The sequence below is a fragment of the Hipposideros armiger genome, unplaced genomic scaffold (assembly GCF_001890085.2).
Source record: "Hipposideros armiger isolate ML-2016 unplaced genomic scaffold, ASM189008v1 scaffold_786, whole genome shotgun sequence".
NCBI lineage: Eukaryota > Metazoa > Chordata > Mammalia > Chiroptera > Hipposideridae > Hipposideros > Hipposideros armiger.
The window spans coordinates 190,266-196,767 of record NW_017732136.1 but is presented as its reverse complement, the minus strand read 5'-3'; the positions used below and the strand labels follow the sequence as shown (position 1 = coordinate 196,767).

Sequence of the window (6,502 nt, the reverse complement as noted above, 5' to 3'; positions counted from 1 at the left end):
TTGGGGATTTGGGGGGTGGCGTTCTGGAAAGGGTGGGGTCCCACCAGGCTCCCAGAAGGCGCAAATTGGTCCATCACCAGGTGGTGAGGAGTGGTAACTAGGCACTTCATCAGAAACTGTGTTGGACCCAACAGAGGCTCAGGGCAGGGGGGCAGCCTCTGCGGGGGTGCGGAGAGGGGGCAGGGAAGTGGAGGAAGGTGAAGAAAGGGGAGGGAGAGAGAAGGTAGGCAAGGGAGGAAGAGGGAGGTGAGGAGTGCAGGAAGGTGAAGAAAGGGGAGGGAAAAAAGGGTGGGGGAGAGGGGAGGAGGGAGGTGAGCCGGGCGGGCTGAGAGGCGGAGGAGGGAGAGGAGACGGGGAGGGGAGAGGGGGAGGCGGTGAGCGGAGGAGGGGCCTGCGCGCCGCCCCGCGCGCTCCCTCCCGCGTCGGTCCCGCGCCCTGGCGCGCCGCAGCATCCCCGCGCCGCCCCTCCAACACCGCCCCTGCGCGCTGGGCCTCCTCCTCCGGGTCCGCCGCCGCCATTCCTGCGCCCGCGCTCGCCGGCCGGGCACCGCCAGGACACGCCGCGCCAGGTAAGGGCGGGCGGAGGGAGCGCGCGGGCCAGGCAGGTGCGCAGGGAGGGGAGACCCTCCTCCAACCCCCAAGACTCCTCCCCTCCCCGTCTCCCTCCGGGTCTGGGCGCGCAGGTGGCTCCGCGCGGCTCGGGGTCGTGGGGTCGCGGGGCGCGCTGCAGACCCAGGCCGGGAGCAGGGGTGGCGCGCTTGGCCGGGGCCCGCAGCGCTACTGGCCGCGCCGCCCCGCCCGGCTCCAGCCAGTCCGGCCCCACGCCGGCCTGGTAGGGCCCGGTTTCTATTTCTGTCGCGGAGACCGCTGCCCTAGTGCTTTGGACCCGGAGCCGTGCACTCAGACAGGTGGGGCAGGTCGGCCCTGGCGGTGAGTGCTGCAGGCCTCGGTTCCCTTTAGGGTTTGGGCTGCGTGATTCTCAAACAGCCAAGGAGAATCACCAGCCATAGCTAAGCTGCACCTGTTGCAGCCGCCTGGTGAGCTGCAGGGGGCTGAGTCCGCTGGGGGTTTGCCAGTGCAAACTTGGAAAAGAGACTGGTCGTCCTGTTCGCTCATTTGATGTAGTATGGGGTGCCGGGGGTGCATGGGAGTTTGTAGGTGAGTAGTTCACTGAAAATGAGGCCTGTACTTGAAGGCTGGGCCCTGCTTTTCTGAAGCGTGTGCCACACAAAGTGACTCTGCTTTTGTTTTGAAAATCTCCCTTTACATGGAGTATATCCCAGGCCATGGGTGGCCAGGCCCGGCAGGCCAGGCTGGACCTGGGGCCTGTGGCCAAGCAGCTGGCCCTCCTGCTCTTGAGTCTATTTAAATTCACTAGGTGTCACCGAGTGGAAGTTTCCAGAGGGTGAAGTGACGTGGCCTGTCACCTCATATTCGCCCCAGGCCTGGGGCCTGCCTGCTAGCTGTCTGGGTGCCGTTATTTGGGAATGTTTACTGTGTCCCAGAAATAGGCCGACTCAGGCAGCAGCGGGGCCAGGATTCTGGTAGAGATAATGCCCTAATTGTCACTTGAATGGTTGGTGTCTGTGCACATCGTCTGCAAGAGTGAAGAATAATAAAGCCAGCCTCCTCTGAGTACCTCAGGCACTGTGTGCTACCAGGGAGAAAAACTTCAGGACTAAGGGGACACACCAAGTGTTTCTGTGGGCAAGGACTGTCAGTCCCCCTGGGAGGGCAAACCCTCAGACTGATAAGTGTCTGTAGTATACCCAGCAGGTGAATCAAATCAAGAAATAAAAACTAAAGGCTGGCACTGACAGGCGGCTCTGCTGGGTCCTTCCTCTTCCAGTCCCTCCATTGCAGGGTGTTGCAGGACCTCGAGCTGAGGGGAGCGGGGAGAGGATATTGGAGGGACTGAGGGGAAGTGGTTCCGGTGATGGGCTTTACCATCTGTCCGTCTGTCTGCCTCCTCTGAAATGGTGCCGTTGATTCCTCTGCCCACCTCCTGACCAGCACACATGTCTGTTGGAAAATAGAGCCTTGCAGAGACCTCTCCTCTGGTGACAGGGTACTCTGGTAGCCGTGCTTGGCGTCCTGGAAGATGGGGCACCCTTTCCAGCTGACGTGTGGGGGTGCAAGGCCATGCATGCCAGACAATTGCCCAGCGTGTCTGGGGGAGGAGAGATGACCTTAATGACTTCATCCACATGTGACCCCCACAGTGTGGGTAGTCAGAGCCCGATTTCATCTCAAGCACCTTCTCCACACCAGGCAGGGGAGTGTAGGCCATGCTTGGGAGTACGCACTAATGGCCGACTCTGAGTGACGGGGAGGACCGTCCACCAGTGCCAGCACACAGCAAAATCAATAATGTGTTGCAAAGATCAGTGGTGGTCTGTGCTTCTGGAGGGAGTGCACCTATCTTACAGCCAGATGGACAGACCCAGGCCTCCCACCTCTCCCTCTGTGTCCCATTTCTGGTTGTGGAATAGAGATGGGCAGGGCGGGAAGGTGGCTGCAGAGCCTCCTCCAGACCCAGTGTCTTGGTGTCTTGTGTGGTGAGGCTGGGGCCAGAGCTCGTGGGTTGGCATCTCTTGGGTGTCCCCAGTGTCCCTGGGTTAGGCCCCTGCAGCTCTACAAGTGAATTGCTTCCTAGTTACTTCATAATTTATAGCTCCTTAACCCTTTATGCTAAGCATTTGCTTGGTTAAAAGAACTCCTGGGAAGATGAGGTGGCCGGGAGTGACCCACCCCTTTAACCCCCACCCTCAGGTTCTGCCCAGAGCAACAGCCGAGACCTGTTAACCATCCAAGCATGCAAAGGTGGCAGTGGGGTGAGGCTGGCTGTATAAAAATGTACAATGAATTTCTCACGTGCTGACTGTCGAGGGTGGGCCCTGGGAGAAAGGGTTCAGTCCCTGCAATTCTCTAGTGAGGACAGCTATTTCTCTCTTCACCTTTACCATTCCACAAGGGAGAATAGAAGGTGAGAAGGAAAGCGGTCGCAAAAGTGACAGTGGCATGATGGGAGGTCCTCTCTCCCTCTGTCTCAGGTTGCCCGGGCTTGGCAGGTGCAACTCCACATGGGGGGGTCTCGGGTGTGTCTCAGGGCGTGTCCCAGGGCGTGTCTTGGGGCGTGTCCGGGACATCTGTGAGAGTGGGCAGGTCGGACTGGCTCCTCTGCACCAGAGATGGCACAGCTTCCAGCCATTCTAGCTTGCCTGCTGTCGGGCCTCACCTGGGGATGGGGTGGCGATTTCAGCATGCCAATTAAGGTCCTCCTTGGGACTGGCAGACTGGCTGCTCCCAGTTCCTTGGAGTGGCTCCCTTTCCAGGTTGCCTGACCCTCCTGCATGCACGCCTGGACTGGCTCCCTGCTGCTGCTCCTGGCGCACCAGCAGCCCAGATGCCACCCCCCACACAGCCGTCTCCCTACATGACTGTGTGAGCCTCTGTCCCGTGGGACAGGCTTTGGTATTTGGCCTAAAAATCTCGGCTGCTGTCCGTGAAAACAGAGACTGTATCCCCTCCCAGATCACTTCTTAGCAGCACCCTAGGATTGCAGGCTTTGAACAAAATGCAGTCAGACCAACGATTGACCTAAGAGTCACTCCTTTAAAAAATTACAGTATTTATGAGACGGTTGGACACTTGTGGAGCGAAAGATTTTAAAGAATGATTGTATTTCTTAATAACTATGGTTATATTAAAAAGATCGGTACCTTTCAGCAGGTAGGTACTGGCGTATTTGCAGAGAAAATGATACTGTGTTTGGGATCTGTGTCAGATTAGCATGGGTAGGAGGTGGGCGCGTGTGTGTGGAGGGGTGGACTGTCCATGGGTGGACAGTTGCTGGGTCTGGGTGAGGTTACCTGAGGGTTTGTTATGCTGTTTTGTTGACTTCTGTGTATTTTCAAAATTCTCCATAATAAAAAGTTAATAATAATCTGAGAACCCCATTCCCCCTCCCAAAATATGCCACAGGACCTTTCACTTTATGAAAGAGTTCAGAGGTTTACTTTAGGACAGCAGCTTGCCTGTTCGTTCCCCTTTCCCGATTCCCCAGTGGCTGTTTCCCTCCCCCAATTCCCCAATAAAAATGAAAAAAAAAATAGAAATACCAATACATTCAGTAAAGACATCACTCGGCGTTGCATGTGTGAAATGATCCCATTTATGTGTGTGCAGGTACGTATGATTAGAAAACAATCTGAAAGGACACACACTGTTTACGGAATAGATAATTATAGAGTGCCTGTCGTGGATGAGTGGGGCGGGCACTGCTCCAGACTCTAGGAACACAGCTCTGAGCAAGTGTCTACAGTTAGGGACGGGGTGGGAGGGAAGGGTGTGCGTGAGTGTGTGTGATGGGGAGAAAGTGTGACACCGTGTGTGTGTGTGTGTGTGTGTGTGTGTGTGTGTGTGTGGTGGGGGGGGAGAGGAAGAGGGAGGGGAACCTATACTTATTTCCCCTCTATATACTTCTGTTTGGTTTGTTTCTTTTACAATGGAATTATTTTTGTAATTTTAAAATTAATTTTTAACAAAGGGTCTGTATTAGGTAATATAATATTCTAAAATCCTATATCTAAATTTATTTTAAACGGCATTTGATTTGTTTTCCTGCACACCTTAAGAAGAGATGATGTGGCTTAAAAGAGGCACTCGGTAATCAGGCGTCACTGACCGCAGAATATGACTGTGGGCCAGGAACAGACATTGATACCCTGCCCTTGGCAGCAGGGAAAACAAGACCCAAGCCCTGAGAACTGGGCAGCAGCGTGTCTGTCACCCAGCAGTGGGGGAGCCGAGCAGAGGCAGGCTGTGCTGTCCTGGGTCTGGGCCATGGGTGGGAGGCCCTCAACTCAGACCCACCACAGTCCTAGTTCAAGTGGAGAAGCGTGTTCCCCTCCACGGGATCTGGCCCAGAAACGAAAGCAAAGATGGTCTAGAGCCTTCGTGGGTGGGTTTCCACAACAGATTGGGAAGCCTGCCGCTGTGGGCTGTTGCACTTATTTCAGAGGTGGTTCTGTCTCTTTTTCCCTTTCATTTAGTAGAGGTGTATTAAATAACCTTAACCTACACTACCAGAAAAAGCATAAAAATGGTAGGTCCACAAAATAAAAAGTACAAGTTGCCTGGAATTTTAGTTTGTTTGGGGTTTTTTGTGGGTTTTTTTCACCTGTTTTTCTTCCCTATTGCAAGAAATTTGAGTTGCTTCAACACCAGAATATAATTTGCTTTGGACTAGTATTTGGGTGTTGTTTAGCTTTGCTGTGTGTGTATTTTGATTTTGTTTGGAAGGACACTGTGTTCCCAGGGGCCTGCCCAAAACGAGAGCCTGAAGCTGGGACCCTGTGTTCACACCGTGTGCTTGGTGTGCTTTTCGTCATTGTTGTTGACCAGTGTTTTCTGTGGCCTGGGAAGGGCATAGCCGGGCTAGGCCCTGAGCCTGGGGGGGTGCCAGTGCGGCCCTGAGCTGCCTGCCCTCAGAACGGGCATGAGGCTGCATCCCCTTTTCCCTTCACATCTGGCACGTTCCATGCTCCCCAGCCCTTCAGGGGGCTCTGGGGTCCTGCCCAAGGAGAGCTGTGCCACCCCGGGCGTTCAGGGAACTCGGCAGGTCTGTGAACTTTGTAGGTGATGTCCCATCCCTCAACTTTCTTGAGGTGAAGGAGTTGGACCTTTACGGACCTTTCAACTCACAAATTTGTCCATTTTATGGAGTCTTCTTTGCTTCCCCCATAAGTGTAAGTGTTTACTGAGTGTCAATTACAGCAAGAAACCAAGAGACAGAAGGCCTGCTTGCTTGGAGCTTACAGTCAAGTAGAGGGAGATGGAAGGCTACAGAGAAGAAACGGACCAGACTGTGTCACCTATGGGGACACTGTGCTCCAGAAAAAGAAAGTATAGGGTCCAGTCACTCAAGGGAGCCAACAGTTGGCGGTGTGTTTGGGATTTGAACTCAGGTGGCCAGTGGGCCTCTCTGAGCTGGGGTGTGGTGGGGCTGCAGAGTCACCTGCGGGGACATCCATGCACAGCTGAGCAAGGCCTGGGCAGGGTGGCTACTGGGAGGGTCAGGAGCTGCCCTGTGCAGAAGGTGGGGTCTGGCCAGTTCAGGATGTGCTGTGAAAATGGAGCTAACAGGACGGTTGGCAGTAGAGGAGTTCAGGTGACCCTGAGTTTCCTGGCTCAGACAGCTAGAGGGATGGGGTTGGCATAGTCCTGAGATGGGGAATTCAGGAGGACAGCTGGCTCTCCAGACAGCACCTGTGAGCCCCATCGCTGTCCAGGCAGAGGTGGTGAGGGGCTTACTCTGAAAAAGAAACTAGAGTTGAGGGGAGAGGCCTGGGCTGGGTGATGCCAGCACAAAGGTGGAGTTTTTAACCACCCTGGCGGTAACCCCGAGTGTGGCTCGGGGTTAATTTTCACTGCCAGAAGTGGTAACCCTGAGCCACACGGGATTACACTGCAGTGTCCCAGAAAAGTCCCTTACCTGCTC

General features: G+C 55.0%; 1 protein-coding gene across 9 annotated transcripts in view; it reads left to right on the top strand.

The window, feature by feature from the left end:
- The first annotated feature begins 410 nt into the window (after positions 1–410).
- The window catches only part of SEMA4D (semaphorin 4D), a 109,076-nt gene continuing 102,984 nt past the window's right edge, over positions 411–6,502 (top strand). For 4 of the 9 annotated variants that reach the window (XM_019628397.1, XM_019628393.1, XM_019628391.1 and 1 more), the window contains exon 1: positions 415–569. The gene's annotated coding sequence lies outside the window, so the exon portion shown is untranslated. Of the gene's footprint in view, positions 570–783; positions 931–6,502 lie in introns of those variants that run through there. The other 5 variants (XM_019628395.1, XM_019628389.1, XM_019628394.1 and 2 more) reach the window with 3 other exon arrangements.